This window comes from Rhincodon typus, chromosome 1, assembly GCF_021869965.1.
Source record: "Rhincodon typus isolate 14 chromosome 1, sRhiTyp1.1, whole genome shotgun sequence".
Taxonomy (NCBI): Eukaryota; Metazoa; Chordata; class Chondrichthyes; order Orectolobiformes; family Rhincodontidae; genus Rhincodon; species Rhincodon typus.
In genome coordinates, this window is record NC_063332.1 from 177,006,571 (window position 1) to 177,024,658 (window position 18,088).

The window sequence follows — 18,088 nt, forward strand, 5'->3', positions numbered from 1 at the left end:
AAGGATCCAGACCCAAAACGTCAGCTTTCCTGCTCCTCTGATGCTGCCTGGCCTGCTGTGTTCATCCGGCTCCACACCTTGTTATCTAAGAGCCTCAATGATACGTGTATATTGAAGGTCAATTAACACAATGCCAGCACATTCCTGCAAGAATTCTTCAGGTTAGATATTTTTAATCAATATGTTCAGACATGCCTCTGGGGAATGTGGGACTTCAACACAAGCCCTCTGGCTCAAAAGGTAGGTACACTGCCACCACACTACAAAAACTCCACTTTATAGGTGCTTAAGTAGCCACACAATGTCCTCCACCTGTATGTATTTAACCTCAACTCATACAATTAACTTGGTAGCGTCATAAACAATAGCACAGTGAAAGGGATGGCGAATATAGTCTGGAGTTGTTTACACGCTGCCAAATCACCATCTCAGCTTTCTTTTTCCTCTTTCCATTTTTTATAGATCAGGGAAAACTGGTCAGTAGCTGATGGGACTTGTTAAAACACATTTTTCACCTGCACTACTCTTTCCTACAACTATAAAAGTGGGGCAGGGAGCAAACAGAAACCAGATCACAAAGCTGCTAGGGGATTTTTGTTTTGTTTTGGATATAAAATTTCAGGGACCTATTCTTAAAAAAAAACAGCAACAAATTTTGAACAAACTGTACAGCTTCTCTAAAACACTTTCTGGGGTTTTAAAGCAAATTTCCCATTTATAGATTGGAGAAGCCTTGATATTATCACAAAGACATAAAAGTTAAAGCTTGCTCAAAAATGAATGCGTAGGGCATGGAGAAACTATTTCATACAAATAATTTTGAGTCTCATTATAATTAAGCCAGAAAGGCATTGACATCTAATGAGCATTTATTGGAAGTTCATTGGAAAAGCAGACTTGAACAATGGACTTCTACAACCCCAGATATGGTCCTTAAGCAACCTTCAAAAAGGAGTTAAAGATGGAGTAGTGTAGGGATGAGAGTCATAGTGGTCCACAGCCTACCGAGTCTGCATTGGTCAAAAACAAGCACTTTCCAGCACTTGACCCACAGCTCTGTTTGCCTTGGCATCACAAGTGAACATTGAAATTCTTCTTAAACGATGAGGGTTTCTGCCTCTACCACCTTTACAGGCTATGTTAGAAATAGATTTTCCAGTGCAGTGGTCCAGGGCTGTTAGTAACCAGGAGTTATTGCAAGGCCAGAAGCAATGACCCATCTTCTCACACTTGCCTTCAAATTTCATTTCACCGTAACTCTTAAGTAACTATCCATCTGGCTTTTAAAATAATTTATAAACTTGGTTCAACAACGCCTATGCAAGTCAACTCCATATTCTAACCAGACTCAGAATATTCAATATTTTTACATCTTTTGCAATTACTGTCCTCATGACAATCTCACTGACCAACAGAAACAACGGGCCAGATTTTCCGAGGATGAAATTGCCATTCCACCCCTTTTTTTTAGGGCAAAGAGGGAGCTCAGTATTAATGAGAGAAAAGTCTGCTCAGGGCTCCGTCAGGAATGTGGAGCTATACTTCTGTTCTGACAATTCTTCTGTAGTGCAAAACTGCCAAAGGAAGGTTGACTTTTCACAGCTGTCAGCTGTCATATTCTGAAAGTTAAAGGCCCTACCATTCAAATTGTAAGTACATAAGGTAAGTTTGATGTTATGGTGTTGGGCTGTTAGGGTGCCAGGTGGATTAAATGCCTGCTGGGAAGTGCTAGGCTACTAAATATGTAGGATGTCAAGTGGAAAAAGGATAGAGTGCCAGGGTGCAAGGTAAGTGGGTGAAAGAATGGGGTCTGGGCGGAAGGAGTTGGGGAGAGAAAAGAACAGGTTGGTTTCAATAGGACAGCAATCGGCTTGGATCTGGTTTGGAGGGTGTGGGGGGGTTGGGAATGTAGCTGGGTTGTGCGATGCAAGAATGGGGGCCCGTTGTAAACATATTGAAGACAGTCAGACTATATCTTCAATGGTCTAAATCTTCTTGAGGAACTATTTTGTTTAGTTTCACCAAAACCCTCCATTGTCTTCAGCTTAAATGGAGACTTTCAGAGAGTTCCAGGCACATCGGAATTGCCCAACTGAAATGGGTATTCCACAGGATCCTCCTGCACAACTGCTACCTACACTCTCATAACAACAGTCTGGCATAACAAATCTGGGCCAATGTTTCTGCTTTATCTGTTGTAACTGTTCATAACATTGAAGGTCTCAAAGAGGTCATACATGACCTTTTCAGCTCATGGAGGAAACTTTCAAAATCACTAGTTTCTCTTCATGACTGTGCCCTCATCCTTGGCAACATCTACTTAATGTATATTACATCATCTATTTTGTTTTAAAGTGTACTCATCACTGTCTTTACTACAATGGACTGACCAGAACTGAACGTAATACTCCAACTACAGCCTTAATTACTTTATTACAAGTTTTCTCCTTGTCCCTTACCTGCCAATGTTGCTGCTTCCTTCTTGTCCGGGTGGTATCTAGCTTTGTTCCTCCAACAAGGTGGTGTTGAAATTGCTTTCCGTTTATTGCATATGATGATATATCACTCCTCGTCCCCTCCTTTCAATTCAAACCTACGCCACTGAAAATCCATGTGTATTGACTGTTAAACAAGAGAAAAATCCACAGAAAAATGCGAAAGATAGACAACTCAAAAGTTTCACTGAACTATAACGCAACTAATGGAAGGATGGGAAAATATAGCCCAAAAGCCTGGCTGACTTTCAGAGCTGTTAACAGGCATCTATTTTTTATACTTCAATTGATTGTAATATTTTCCATGTTCACTGCGATCAGTGTGGTTTGTCACAATGAAATTTCTCATATCCACCACCATGGTACTTTAGTGAAAAACCCAGTAACAACAGTTCATTGCTTTTTTGCCTAGCACTCATCAAATGCCCGGACCATTAATGTTTTACTTCAGAGACTATTTCAATGCCACACAGTGCAGTATATATTACAACTATCACTGAAATCAAATCTTAACGGCCACTAACATATGCTTTCTAGAACACTTGAATTGTCACAGGCTATAATCAGGCAAAAGCTGAGGAACCACAATGAAAAGCTAAGCAAAATGATTTTTTTTAATACTTTAAAGTATGTATTTACCTCTCCACTCCTGGAGACGACAACCCAAGCTTGGGGGAATCCGTAAGCTGATGTAATCCTTTGATGCCTCACCCAAATGATCACTCTTCACAAGAGGGCCTGAACAGTAAATGCAACAGGCAATTCAATCATTAGGACTATCAGAACAAGTTCAATACTTAAAAAAACCCTCACTGTAAAAAAAGAGAATAGAAAGCAGAAACCCTGGGCTGTGTTTCAACCAGGGGTGTAGCCATGATTTCTCCATACGGCCATAAATACCCACCCAAATAGCACCCAGGTACGAATATGATCCTGACACTCAGATGAAATTTATATGCGATAGAGGAGTTTACCCCCATGGCACAGATTCTCCTCCATGACTGTCAGCCACGATAACAGTCAAGTTTAGTCTTAAAACACGTCATAAAAAGTTTGCAATAATAACAACACGACAGTACGTCCACTGAAGGCCAATTTCAATCCAATATAAATGAGGTCATAAAGTCAAAATAATAACAATTCTCTATCCAGACTGATTCAAAATAGCTGGCTTCCTCCTCACCATGATCCTCAATCTAGTCTCTCTCCAGGAATATCCAACTGTGTGCCAGCTTTAATTAACTTCACTGGTAATTTATTTCATAACTTTATTAGTTAATAGGTTAAAAAAACTCTGCATCAATCTTAATCTTCAAACTCTGTACCCTGGAATTTGAATTCTTCAACATAACAACATAGATTGAAGTTAACGCACACGCGTATACACACACACACACACACACACACACACACACGAACTCGGCAACTTTCTGGACCCAATACTGAGTCCCAACTCACCAGATCTTGTCATCACATGGGCTGCTACCAGATACAATCCATTGTCAGCTATTAATAGCCACCATTAGCAGCTACTCATTCCCCCAAAATGACTTTTAACCGCTCCTCTGTCTGTCAAACTGTTTTTCTCTCCCTTTAGCTCTATCTCTGCTTATGGTTTACCCCACCCCGTCCCATCAAACCACCCCATCTCCTGCTTATATACCAATCTTTTCCTAGCTACCATCAGTTCTGAAGAAGGGTCACAACACCTGAAATGTTAACTCTGGTTTCTCTCCAAAGATGCTGCCAGGCATGCTGAGTTTTTCTGGCAATTTCGGTTTTTGTTTTTGATTTCCAGCATCCACAGTCCTTTTGTTTTTTTTTGTTTAAGACCAATCAACTAATTTTCCATCAAAGTTAAAATTCATGTTATTCGTGTTCCATCTTTGTTGCTCTCAGCTGTAACCTCTTAAGTTTAATAAAGTTGTAATTTCCCCATTAATTAAATTTATTGTTCAATTTATTGAATCATTCATTTACGAGCAGCACTGCAAAATTTAATTTAATAAAACCAAAAACTATACTTTTACATATCCTTTTTCCTCCGTCTGTCTGCAGCTTTTGATAAGGTTGCCCATATCATCTTCCTCCTACACCAATTTTTTTTATTATCCAGAGAATCATTTGTCATCACTGCTTTCCATCCCCAAACTGCTAATTCTGGTGTCCCTCAAGGATCAATTCTTGGTTCTCTACCATCTCTCAACACATCAGCAATCACATCTTCCCCTCCCTCTATATATTCCAAAAGGGCCATTCCTTCTATTATTTCCTCTCCACTCCTAAGACATCTCAACACCAACACTTTGCTACAGTACCTTTCCAAGCAAGTGCAGGAAATGTAACACCTGACCTTTTATCCTCCCTTTTCACCATCTGAGTCCCAAACAGCCCTTTGAAGTGAAACAGCAATTTACTTCAGCCCATTGAGCCTGCTCCTCCATTCAATAGGAACATGGCTGATTCAACATTCTTCATGTCTATTTTCCTACCTTTTCCCCATAATCCTTGATTCCCCTACTGATCAAGAATCTATCCACCCATTGGACCCAACATTGAGTTCAACAATTTTAGGTCATAGCCTCTGCCCTTTTGCCTTTGGCTTATTTTCTCTTCTTGATTTTTTCTTATTTACTTTATTCTGCATTCCTTCCATATTCTATCCTACACCAAGTCCCTCTCCTCAAACTCTCCTATCCTTGCTTATCTGTATTGCTTCCCAATTCCTTAACAACTCCAATTTAAAATTATCATTCTTGTATTTTTAAAAAATTAATTCATGGGATGTAGGTGCTGCTACTTGGACATTTATTGCGTAACCCGGTTGCCCTTGAGAAGGTGGTGGTGAGCTACCTTCTTGAACCACTGCAGTCCATTTTGTGTAGTGACCCCCCACAATGCTGTTAGGAAGGAAGTTCTAGGATACTGACCCAGCAACACTGAAGGAATGACAATACATTTCCAAGTTTGGACATTGAATGGTTTGAAAGTGAACTTGCAGCTGGTGGTGTTCCCATGTATCTGCTGGTGCTATGCTTCTTTATGGTAGTTGTCATTTACTTGGAACAAGGAGCGTTGACGAATTTTTGAAGTGCACCTACAGATGGTTTACACTGCTGCTGCCAAGTGCTGGTAGTTGAGGGACTGAATGTTTGTGGATGCGGTATCAATCATTTCCCATGAATAAGATCAAGCTTTTTGAGTGCAGCTCCAATAATACTCAAAAGGGAAGCAAGAAGTAGTCCATCACACTGATGACCTGCGCCATCCTTACCTGGTCTGGCCTACATGTGACTCCAGACCCACAGCAATGTAGTGGACTCTTAACTGCCCTTTGGACAATTAGAGATGGGCAATAAATGCTGGCCTCACCAATAACACCCTTATCTCATGAATTAATATAAAAAAGGGGAAGTTACTCACTGAAGGATTCCTAGACTCTAATCTGATCGTGCAGTCACAGTACTTTTATGGATAGTCCAGTTTAGTTTCTGGTACCATCAATGGTATCTAAAGTTTTTGAGAAGATTCGTAGCTCAGGTTGTGGATGAGGTAGTAGACTTGCTCACCGAGCTGGTGTGTTTGATTGCAGACATTTCATCACTTCCAAGTGATGCCAACCACCCCAGCAAAACTGAGGCATTAAATAACAAGCGGGACAGAACACCTACGCTTCACCGGAGGCGCACTGATGATGTTATCTAGCAGAGTGACAAAACATCTGCAATCAAACATACTGGTTCAGCAAGCAAGCCTACAACCTCATCAATGGTATCCCTAAGAATGTTAATGGTGGGGGATACAGTGATGGCAATGCCACTGAATGTCAAAGGTGATGGCTAGATTCCCTCTTACTGGACAGAGTGGTCCATATGGTTAGATTCTCTCTTGCCTGGCATTGTGCAAACAAATATTACTTCAAACCCATTCCTGGCCCCCCCTACTGCTATAAGACTCTACCAAAGATTTCTGGTCCCTTGATTCTACCCTTTCATACATCGACCTTCCCTTTGCTCCGTCACTGACAGCCCCTATGCCTTCTTCAGTTGCACAATAATTTTTTGTTTCTCCATCTCCTTATCTTCCTTCAAAACACTCAAAATCTATCTCCTTGGCCGAGCTTTAAAATCATCCATTCTGGTATCATCTTTTTCTGATTAAACATCTCTCTACAATGTTCTGAGATATTTTCTACTTTAAAGTTTATGCTATTGTTGGTCACTGGATTCTTTTTCTTGCTACCTTTCTATTCTCAGCTCTAGAATTCTCTCAATTACTTCTAGATTGGGTTGCCTCACCAAACGGTCTTTGTGTATAAACCTCAACAATAAAAGTCAGCAGTTAACCAAAACTTTGCACTAATTCATATTTTGTTCTCACATGACAGCAACATACAGTATGGAGCTTTCATAGAAAGCTCAGTAGACCAAAGCATCATTTTCTCAAGGACATAAACCATCAGAGTTGAAATCAGCTATCTCTGTATAGAATGGTGCAGGAGAAAATCCTGCTTCAAAGCTACTCCTTAGATAAATCTGCTGAGCTTTTGAAAAAGAGTCCACTTGTATGAGAAATTGATGGGAACTAAATGCCATGGGTACCTATTGAATGTAACAAAATATTAATTCAAAGCAACAATGTATAGTTGACTACGCTTCTTCCATTTTCTTTTACAACTCTATTTGTTTCAGGTAAGTCGAAGACTAACACTAATTTTAATCGTGGTTATAAAATTGGTTATAAATAACAAAGTACCTGTCCTATTCAAAAATAGAAGTAAAGGGCATGTAGTCAGCATTCCTTTCCCACAAACCACATCTTGTCAAATCATGAGATGTCAACAGTAAATGGAACTGCATTATGTACTTCAATAACATTATACATTGATTGAAACAAATGAACTTTAGTTCCTAAGGTTGAAGATTAAAATGTAAGTGGCACTGGTTTGAACCTTTTGTTTGGCCCATATCTGAAAAAATACTGCCTAAGATTTGATTGCAGGCAAAATATCTCACTTACATAAGTTTACCGCAGACAACCTCGAAGCTTGACAGATACAAAATGAATTGTTTTATTATCTTCAATAAAATATTAGTTACATATTAATGAAATCTGTAAAAATGAAGACTGAAACTGCAGTTGAATTCCTTGCAACAGAAAATTTCAGCAAAACTAATAAATGGAGAATGCTTATCATTGTGTACATTCTCATTTATCAAAAAGTATTCTATATAACACTCTCCTCAGACCTATACTTAAAATATTGCTATCTGTATGCAATGTTTTTGCAAAAAAATCATCTGTGGCAGACAAAATATTCTAACTTTTCTAAAACCGTCCCTCTGATCTTCACAAAGATATAATCCTGCAGGGTTTACATCACTACTGAGCTTTGAAATGCTGAGATATACCAAAATATTTAAATAATAATATTGAGAAGTTACCGTACAGATAAAATCTATTTAAAGTAATAGTCTTCAAACCAAAAGTCACCAATATCTTAATCCAGACAGTTAGAACAAACTTGCAAAGAAGTCCTGATGAAGGGTCCCAAATTGAAACGTCAACTTTCCTGCTCTTCTGAAGCTGACTGACCTGCTGTGTTCCTCCAGCTGCACATTGTATTGCAGAGAAATTATGACGTCAAAGCATAATTCTGGGGCTATCCCAGCTGTGGAGGAGAGAGGGGGAAGTAGAATTTGTCAGGTAAACATAAATCAATGCGTTTCTGGCCTACTTAGTAATTTTCAAGAACTTGTGACCCCTTGGGGAAGTGGGGAGAAAAGAAGGAAAGAACGTGCACGAGAATTCCCACGAAAGACTGTCTAGAGTAGGTATAGGTTTCACTTAGGGCTGAAGGACTCAATATAGGAGGGTTAAAGTGCAATCAATCTCCAAACAGATATAGTAACAAAATGTTTTTTTCTGTGCCTCAAGTATATTCATTTAACAACTTTAATGAGTCTGTTCCAAACTATTATATTGGAAGACTCTTGTTTTGAAACTTTGATTTTGTTACAAGGTCACAGGGGAACATACTTAAAAATTTGTTCATGTATATGGATGAGGTCTGCATTTACTGCCTATCCCTAATAGCCCTAGAGAAGATGGTAGCGATCTGACTTCATGTAAAGGACTAATTCAAACAGGTCTACTTGCATGCCAAACAGCATAAACAGCAAGTGACAGAGCTAAGTGATCCCACAACCAATGGATCAGATCTAAGTTCTACAGTCCTGCCATGTCCAGTCACGAATAGTGGTGGACAATTAAACAACTCACTGGAGGAGGAGACTCCACAAATATCCCCATCTTCAATGATGGAAGAGCCCATCACATCAGTGCAAAAGACAAGGCTGAGGCTTTCGCAGCAATCTTCAACCAGAAGAGCTGTGTGGATGATCTGTTTCGACCTCCTCCAATGGTCCCCACCACTACAGATACCAGTCTTCAGACAACTCGATTCACTCCACGTAATATCAAGAAACAGTTGGAGACACTGGATACTGCAAAGCCTACAGGTTCTGGCAATATTTCAGCAATAGTACTGAAGACTTGTGCTCCAGAACTTGCCACTCCCCTAGCCAAGCTCTTCCAGTACAATTACAACACTGGCATCTAGTCAACAATGTGGGAAATTGCCCTGGTATGTCATGTACATAAAAGGCAGGACAAATCCAACCCAACAAATTACCACCCCATCAGTCTACTCTCCATTATCAGTAAAGTGATGGGAGGTGACATCAACAGTGCTATCAAGCAGCACCTACTCAGCAATAACCTGCTCAGTGATGTCCAGTTTGGGTTCCGCCAGGGCCACACAGCTCCTGACCCCATTATAGCCTTGGTTCAAACATGAACAAAAGTGCTGAATTCCAGAAGTGAGATGACAGTGACAGCACTTGACATCAAGGCTACATTCAACCGAGTGTGGCATCAAAGATCCTACAAAAACTAGGCTCAATGGGTATCAGGTAGCAAAGTCTCCGATGATTGGAGTCATACCTGGCACATAGGAAGATGGTTGTAGTTGTTGGAGGTCAGCCACCTCAGCTCCAGGACATCTCTGCAGGAGTTCCTCAGATAGTGTCCTAGGCCCAAACATCTTCAGCTGCTTCATCAATGACCTTCCTTCCATCATAAGGTCAGAAATGGGGAGGTTCGCTGATGATTGCACAATGTTCAGTACCATTCGCGACTCCTCAGATATTGAAGCAGTCCATGTTCAAATGCAGCAACATTTGGACAATATCCAGGCTTGGGCTGACAAGTGGCAAGTAACATGCCGACCACACAAATGCCAGGCTACGGTCAATAAGAGACAGACAATCTAATCACCGCTCCAGACATTCAATGGTCTAACCATCACTGAATTTCCCATTGTAAACATCCTGGGGGTTATCATTGACCAGAAACCAACTGCACTCACCACATAAACACAGTGGCTTTAACTTCAGGTCAGAGGCTAGAAACATGCAGCAAATAACTCACCTCTGGACTCCCCAAAGTCTGTCCAACATCTACAAGGCACAAGTGATGGAATGCTCCCCACTTGCCTGGATAACTGCAGCCCCAATAACACTCAAGAAGCTTGACACCATCCAGTAAAAAGCAGCCTGTTTGATCAGGACTTCATCCACAAGCGTTCACTCCCCCCAACACCAACACCGAGTGACAGCACTGTGTACTATCTACAAGATGTACTGCAGAAATTCACCATACAGCACCTTTCAAACACACAATCACTTCCATCTGGAAGGTCAAGGGCAGCAGATGCAATGAAACACCACCACCTTCAAGTTCCCTTCCAAGCTACTCACCATCCTGAATTGGAAATATATCACTGTTCCTTCACTGTCACTGGGTCAAAATTCTGGAATTCTCTCCCTAAGGGCATTGTGGGTGGACTGCAGCGGTTCAAGAAGGCAGCTCTCCACCACCTTCTCACGGGCAACTAGTGACGGGAAAAAAATACTGGCCAGCCAGCGACAACCACATCCCAAAAATTAACTTTAAAAAAAAAAGCACTGCAGTCCCTAGGCCGTAGGTAAATGCACTGTGCTGTTAGAAAGGAAGTTCCAGGATTTTGCCCCAGCGACGGTGAAGGAACTACGATACATTTCCAAGTCAGGATGGTAAGCAGCTTGGAGGGGATCTTACAGGTCGTTCTGTTCCCTTGTCATTCTAGATGGTTGAGGTTGCAGCTTTGAAAGATGTCTTTGAAGGAACCTTGGCCAGTTACTGCAGTGCATCCTGTAGACCTTATTATTTAAATGATTTATTTTGTCATCAGAATTTGGGCAAAAGCTAAACACTTAAATAGTTGGAAATCTGAAATAAAACCAGAAAGTGCTGGACATACTCAGGTCAGATAGCTTCTATGGAGAGAAGCAGAGATAACGATTCAGGTTGATGATCCTTCATTGGATTCTAGTAGGCAGATGGCACCTATACTTTCCTTTAGCTTTTCATGGGATTTGGACATCACTAGCAAGACCGACATTTGTGCCCTTTCCTAAGTAGCTTACTGTGCAATTTTGGGGGCCAGTTAAGGGACAACACATCATGTGGGTCTGGAGTCATGTGTAGGCCAGACTAGGTAAGGACAGCAGATTACCTTCCCTAAAAGAACATTAGTTAATCAGTTGGGTTTTTACAACAACCAACAATGGTGCTGTGGTCACAGAACAGACTGCCAAATTTATATTACAATCTGGCTAAAGACCAGTAACATCCTGTGGTTGGTTGGCTCACTGAGCTTTTTTGTTAGTTCGCAGACATTTCATTACCTTGCTGGGTAGCATCATCAGTGCAGTCTCCGATGAAGCACTGCTGTGTTTTCCCTTCTGGTATTTAAACTCTGGGGTCCATTGGAATTGATTACGTCATTTCTGGTTTTTCTTCGCAGTGGTGTATATATAGGGTCTAATTCTATGTGTTTATTGATGGCCTTCTTGGTGGAGAACAAAGCCTCTAGAAATTCCTGTGCCTGTCTCTGTTTGGCCTGTCCTAGGATCCTGATGTTGGCCCAATCGAACTGGTGGTTCTCTTTATCAGTGTCACTCATCTCCAATCACACTGATAAGGAGAACCACCATTCAGTTGGGCCAACATCAGGATCCTAGGATAGGCCAAACAGAGACAAGAACAGGAATTTCTAGAGGCTTCGTTCTCCACCAAGAAGACCATCAATAAACACATAGAATTGGACCCTATTTATACACCACTGCAAAGAAAAACCGGAAATGAGGAAACCAATTCCAACGGACCCCAGAGTTTAAATACCAGGTGGGAAAACATAACAGTGCTTTATCAGCGGTGAACTGATGATGTTACCCAGCAGGGTAATGAAACATCTGCAAACTAACGAACCAGCTCAGTGAGTGAACCAACCATAGCATCCACAACCCGAGCTACAAATCTATTCAAGAACCTTAGACCAGTAACATTGTTTTAGAAAAAAAGTAACCAAGCATGAGATCCTCACAATTGTGAGGTAAAGCCCAAGATTGCGAGGTTTTAAATGCACGACAATAAATTTTACCATACAAAGCTAGAACAGTAATGCAACCATATACAACACTCCATTTATTTTCCAATATTCACAATTAAACAAAGGTTAATATTGATAACAGACAAACGGTGGTCAAACACCCCACAGAGTACATCAGATACAGTTAAGACAGGTGCCAAGGTTAGAAAGCTACGAAATTAAACATTTAGAGCTCAGGCACTTTAAACGCACCGGATGCACAGAAAACCTAAGGCTTGTGAACTGCAGAAAGCTACAGATGTTGGAAGGGGACAAAGCATTCAGAGGCATTTAAAACCAAAAATGAGAATTTTAAAAATCAAGAAGACAGACCAGAAGCTAAGAGATAGTAAGAACTGCCGATACTGGAGTCAGAGATAACACAGTGTGGAACTGGAGGAACATAGCAGGCAAGGGTCCTGACTTGAAACATCAGCTTTCCTGCTCCTCTGATGCTGCCTGGCCTGCTGTATTAAACCAAAAGCTAAGGTAAGTCCATGAGTGTGGCAATGAAGAACGAACTGGACTTAATGCAAGTTCAGTATGGGCAGAGCTTTGGAGGAGTTAACAAAGGCTAGAAAATAGGAGGCTTATGAGAAAATTTGAATAGTCAAGTCTGGATGTAATAAAGTTTTAGGGGAAGGTGGACAGAGACAAATGATTTTATAGAAGTCAAAGTGAGCCATCAAGGAAACAGACAGGATGAGAGTCAGAAACTCCTTTCAGGGTCAAACAGATCTCTTAATATTTACCTGCTAAGTTTCTTGCTCCACTTCAGATGAAATGACAATTAAGTTACCAACTTGCTTTCACTTAGATGTTTCTGCATCTGCAATAAAATATGACACTTTGAAATCACAATACATAGTTAGATGCAAGATATTTACATTGATGGATCTGATAACACATCCTTGAAGAGTACTGAATTGTGGAAATATCAGTTGAAATTAACGTGTCCTTCTGCCATTGTGAGGCAGTCCCTCGTTATGGTTACCAGGGACCAATGCAGAGGCATTTTCAATCGTAATATTCCACAGAACAATCACTATGTTCTGAACCAATCAAATGTCTTTCTATAAAGATAGTGGAGGGTACAATAAATCAGTATAGAATAAATTTGCTAAATTTGTGCCTCCATCTAGCCTGCCTTGAGCTGTTAATTAGTTACCAATAAAATTACTACTAACATTTGAAAGGTCAGTGTTACAAATGAACCAATGAGATTTGGAAAAATAAATACAGTAGATGGAAGTTTTCTATGGTTACCATCAGTCAAAAAGATTGCTCAACGTTTATTGTAGATAGATAAAAGGCAGATTCTAAAGAGACCAATAAAAATAAAACTTTTCCATTTCAACATCTAAAAGGCATCTGGATGGGTATATGAATAAGAAGTGTTTACAGGAATATGGGCCAAATGCTAACAAATGGGACTTGGTCAAATTGGGATGTCTGGCAGTTGTACCAAAGGGTCTGTTTCTGTGCTATATGACTATGACTCTATAACACATCTAATGTGTTGAAATATATATTCTGGAGTTTGTAGAAATGGTCCAGTTAGGTAGTGGTGCAAGTGCTCCAAGACAGCAATAATAGGAGTGATTACCTATCCTAATATCTCAAAGCTTCATGTCAAATTTTGTTTTTTGCTCCTGTGGAGCACTTTGGGATATTCTGTTATGTTAAAGTTGTTACACAAACGTAACTCGTTGTACTTGATTGTGGTTCTCATTCCATTTTTGAGTCAAACAAGTCTAAAACACAGAAAAAGGTCTTTTGGCTCATCAAGTCTGCATCAGCAGAAACAATCACCTAAGTACTCTCATCTCTTTTTCAGCACTTGGTGCATAGTCTTGTATACCTTGGCATCGCAAGTGTACATCTAAATGCTTAAAAGTTATGAGGGCATCCACCTCTATCACCCCTACAGAGAGTGATGTTCAGATTGCCACCACTTCCTGGGTGAAAAAAATTTTCTTCACCTCCCTTCTAAATCTCCAGTGCACACCCCCCCCTCTCTCATTGATCCCTCTACCAAGGGGAAAAAACTTCATCCTTTTGACCCTGTCTATGCCCCTCATAAAGTTATACATTTTTGAAAAATGAGGGGGAACATATGATCAAGTGTGTAGATGAGGGAAGTTCAGCTGATATATTTTAATATGGATTTCAGAAAAGCTTTTGACAAGGGAGGCTGATTGAGAATGTTAAAGCACATGGAATTCAGGGAAACTTGGCAAGATGGATCACAAACTGGCTTAGTAACAAGACACAGTGTAATGGCAGAAGGCTATTTGAGTGACTGGTGTTCACCAGCATCCAGCAGTGTCCCACAATGAACAATTCTGGCACCCTTATTGTTTGTTATATACATAACTAATATGGATGAAAATGGGGGAGCTGGGGGGTGGTGGGGGTAAGAGAGAGATATTAAACGAGTCTCAGATGACACCAAGATTGGTAGGGTGGTTAATGGTGAAGAAAATGGCAGTAGGTTGGAGTAAAATATAGATCTGTCGGTCAGATGAGCAGACCAGTGGCAGATAGTATATGACCCTGGTAAGTGCCGAGTGATGCACTTCGGAAGAAACAACAAGATGAGGGAGCATTTAATGAATAGCAAGACACTGGGTAGCTTACAGGAATACAGGAATCTTGAGGTAATTATTCACAGCTCCCTGAAGTTGGCAGAACAAGTGAATAGGATAGTTAGGAAGACCTATGGGACACTTGCTTTCATCAGTTGAGGCATTCAGTATAAGAGTAAGGTAGTAATGTTGGAGTTGTACTGAGTGTTGGTCAGGCCACAACTGGAGTACTGTGCGCAGTCCTGAACCCTTCACTACAGGAAGGATGTGATAGCACTAGAGGAGGTTCACCAGGATGTTGCCTGGGATGGAGAAATTGAGCTATAATGACATACTAGACAGGCTTATATTGTTTTCTTTAGAGCAGCAAAGACTGAGGGGGTACATGAAGTGTATAAGATTATGAGGGTGACAGGATGAATAGATTGACCCTTTGTTTGAGGGGTCAATCACAAGGGGGCATAGTTTTAGGCTAAGGGGCAAGGGATTCAGCAGGGATTTCAGAACAATGTTTTCACTCAGGAGATGGTGGGAATCTGCAATGCACTGCCTGGGAAGGTCATGGAGGCTGGAAACCTTAAAACCTTTGAAAAAAATTTGGACGAGCACTTCAGAGATCACAACATTCAAGGATATGGGACAAGTGCAGGAAATTGGAATTAGTGCACCTATAGGGCAGCACGATGGCACAGTGGTTAGCACTGCTGCCTCACAGCGCCAGGGACCCGGGTTCGAGTCCAGCCTCGGGCGACTGTCTGTGTGGAGTTTGCACATTCTCCCCGTGTCTGTGTGGGTTTCCTCCCACAGTCCAAAGATGTGCAGGTTAGGTGGACTGGCCATGCTAAATTGCCCAAAGTGTTCAGGGAGGTGTAGATTAGGTGGGTTATAGGGGGATGGGTCTGGGTGGGATGCTCCGAGGTTCGGTGTGGACTTGTTGGGCTGAAGGGCCTGTTTCCACACTGTAGGGATTCTATTCTATTCTATAAAATTACGTCGGTATAGACTCGATGGGCCGAAGGGCCTTTTCTGTGCAGTATGCACTCTGTGACTCAGCCTCCTCTACTCCAACGAAAACAACCCCAGTCTATTCAATTTTGCTTCATAACTAAAACTCTTCAGCCCAAGCAACATACTGGCAAAATCCTGTGAACTTTCTTCAATGCAATCACATCTCTCCTATAACATGGATTCTGAAATACACACAATACACTAGCTGTAGCCAAATTTTTATATATTTCCAGCATAACCTCCCTGCTCTTAAACTCTGTGTCTCGGCTAATAGTGACAAGTATCCCATATGCCTTTTTCCACCTGTCCCACTACCATAAACAAGCAGAAAGTCCCTCTGATCCTCAGTGCATCCTAGGATCATACTGCTCATCATCTATTCCCTTGCCTTGCTCGTCCTGCCCAAGCCATCACTTCACACTTACTCAAACCGAATTCCATTTGCTACTGATCAGCCCATATGACCAATTCATCTGCCCAGTCAGTCTATATCCTCCTGTAAACTCAGGCTTTCCTCCTCGCTATTGTCGTATCTTCTGCGAACTTACTGATCAACCCTCCTACATTCAAGTCTAAGTTGCTTGCATATAGAATAAAAAGGGCCCCAATATTTCTCACTTTCAAAAACACTCCTCAACTATCACCCTCTGCTACCTGCCACTCAGGCTTGCTGAAGTCTCAGCAGACTACTTCAAATGCATTGTCCTCATCTACACTCCTGGTCACCTGTGCGAAAAATTTAATCAAGTTGGTCAGACATGACCATTCTTTAACAAAACTATGCTGAATATTCTTGATTAATTACTGTGTCTCTAAGTGCAGATTAATTCTATCCCTCAGAATCTGCTTCCAATAGTTTCACCACCACTAAGGTTAGACTGACTGGCCTGCAGTTTCCTGGTTTATTCCTTGCTCCTGTCTTGAATAACAATACACACTGGCTGTCCTCCAGTATTCTGGCACCTCTCCAGTGGCCAGAGAGGAATTGAAAATTATTGCCTGTGCCCCAGCTATTTCCTTCCTTGGCTCACTCAACAGTCTGGGGTACGTTTCATCTGGCCCTGGGTATTTATCTATTTTTAAGGCTGCCAGACAACTCAAAACCTCCTCTCTCTGTCTATGCTAATGTCTTTAAGAATTTCACAATCCTTCTGCCCAATTTCTATATCCACAACTTCCTTCGCCCTACTGAATACTGACACAAAGTACTCATTTAGAACCCTACCTACATCCACCAGCTCCACAATCAAATTAACGCTGATTTTTAACAGGCCCTACTATTTCCCTAATTTTCCTTTTACCTGAATGTACCAATAAAATAACTTAGGATTTTATTTATTTTACCTGCTGTTATTCTTTCATACCCCCTTTTTGATCTCCTAATTTCCTTTCTAAGTTTCTCCTTGCACATTCTGTCCTCCTCCATGGATCCTGATGTTGTGACCCTTCAGTATCTGCCAAACGATGAGGAAAGAGCAGAAAATGGGACTACTTGGGTTGTTATTTCAAAAAGGTGAGCACAGGTCTAATGGGCTCAATAGAATCCTATTCTGCTGTATCAATCATTCCTGGTTCTTTTACAAAGTCGCATGGCTTTCTTTACAAAGCATTCTTTCATTGCTTCCTTTAATATTCTAACTTCAAAATGGAATATTTGCAAACAAGATGGTTTAATCCTAACTCAAACATGATACCTTGACTGCCAGCTATTAAATTAGGCATAATAAATCTCCACATAATCAGCAATTTGCAGAATCTAAACAGTTCAATTTTGAAATATTTTCTGTTGCTAATCATATTGTCACATCTGTCTGGGGTAGTGTGCTGTAAATCAGTGTGCAGCTGGAGGAAGACAGCAGGCCAGGCAGCATCAGAGGAGTAGGAAAGTTGATGCTTTGGGTCATAAATGAGGAAGCGTCCCGATCCAAAACATCGACTTTCCTACTCCTCTGACGCTGCTTGGCCTGCTGTGTTCATCCAGCTCTACACTTTGTTATCTCAGATTGTCCAGCATCGGCAGTTCCCACTATCCCAGTATAATCCATTCCCTGGTTGGGCTGTTTACATACTGTGTCAAGAAACCCTCCCGAATGGTCCTTTCAAATTCTGATCCATCCAAGTCCCTAGCATGAAATGAGCCCCAGTCAATGTAGGGGACGTTAAAATCAACTCCAGAACAACCCTGCTGTTTTTACATCTTTCCAAAATCTGTCTACATACTCTCTCCTCTATTTCCCGCTGTTGGGAGGCCTGTGGTATACCTCCAGCATTGTGATTTCATCTTTCCTATTCCTGAGTTCTACCCATTTTGCCTCACTGCATAGGTCATCTGATGCATCTTCCCTCAGTACAGATGTGAGATACTCCTTTACCAGTAATGCAACTCCCCGACCCCTTTTACATCCCCTTCTACCACACCTGAAACATCTAAATCCTGGGGCATTCAACTGCCAGTCTTGACCCTC

The 18,088-nt window shown here is 41.2% G+C and overlaps 1 protein-coding gene across 1 annotated transcript in view; it reads right to left on the reverse strand.

Moving 5' to 3' along the window:
- Positions 1-18,088, reverse strand: part of LOC109938062 (sodium/hydrogen exchanger 9B2-like) — a 109,856-nt gene that overhangs the window by 87,316 nt on the left and 4,452 nt on the right. Inside the window, exons 2-4 of the mRNA XM_048613452.1 lie at positions 12,780-12,856; positions 3,135-3,233; positions 2,460-2,622 (exon numbers count right to left, since the gene is read on the reverse strand). The gene's annotated coding sequence lies outside the window, so the exon portion shown is untranslated. The remainder of the gene's footprint in view (positions 1-2,459; positions 2,623-3,134; positions 3,234-12,779; positions 12,857-18,088) is intronic.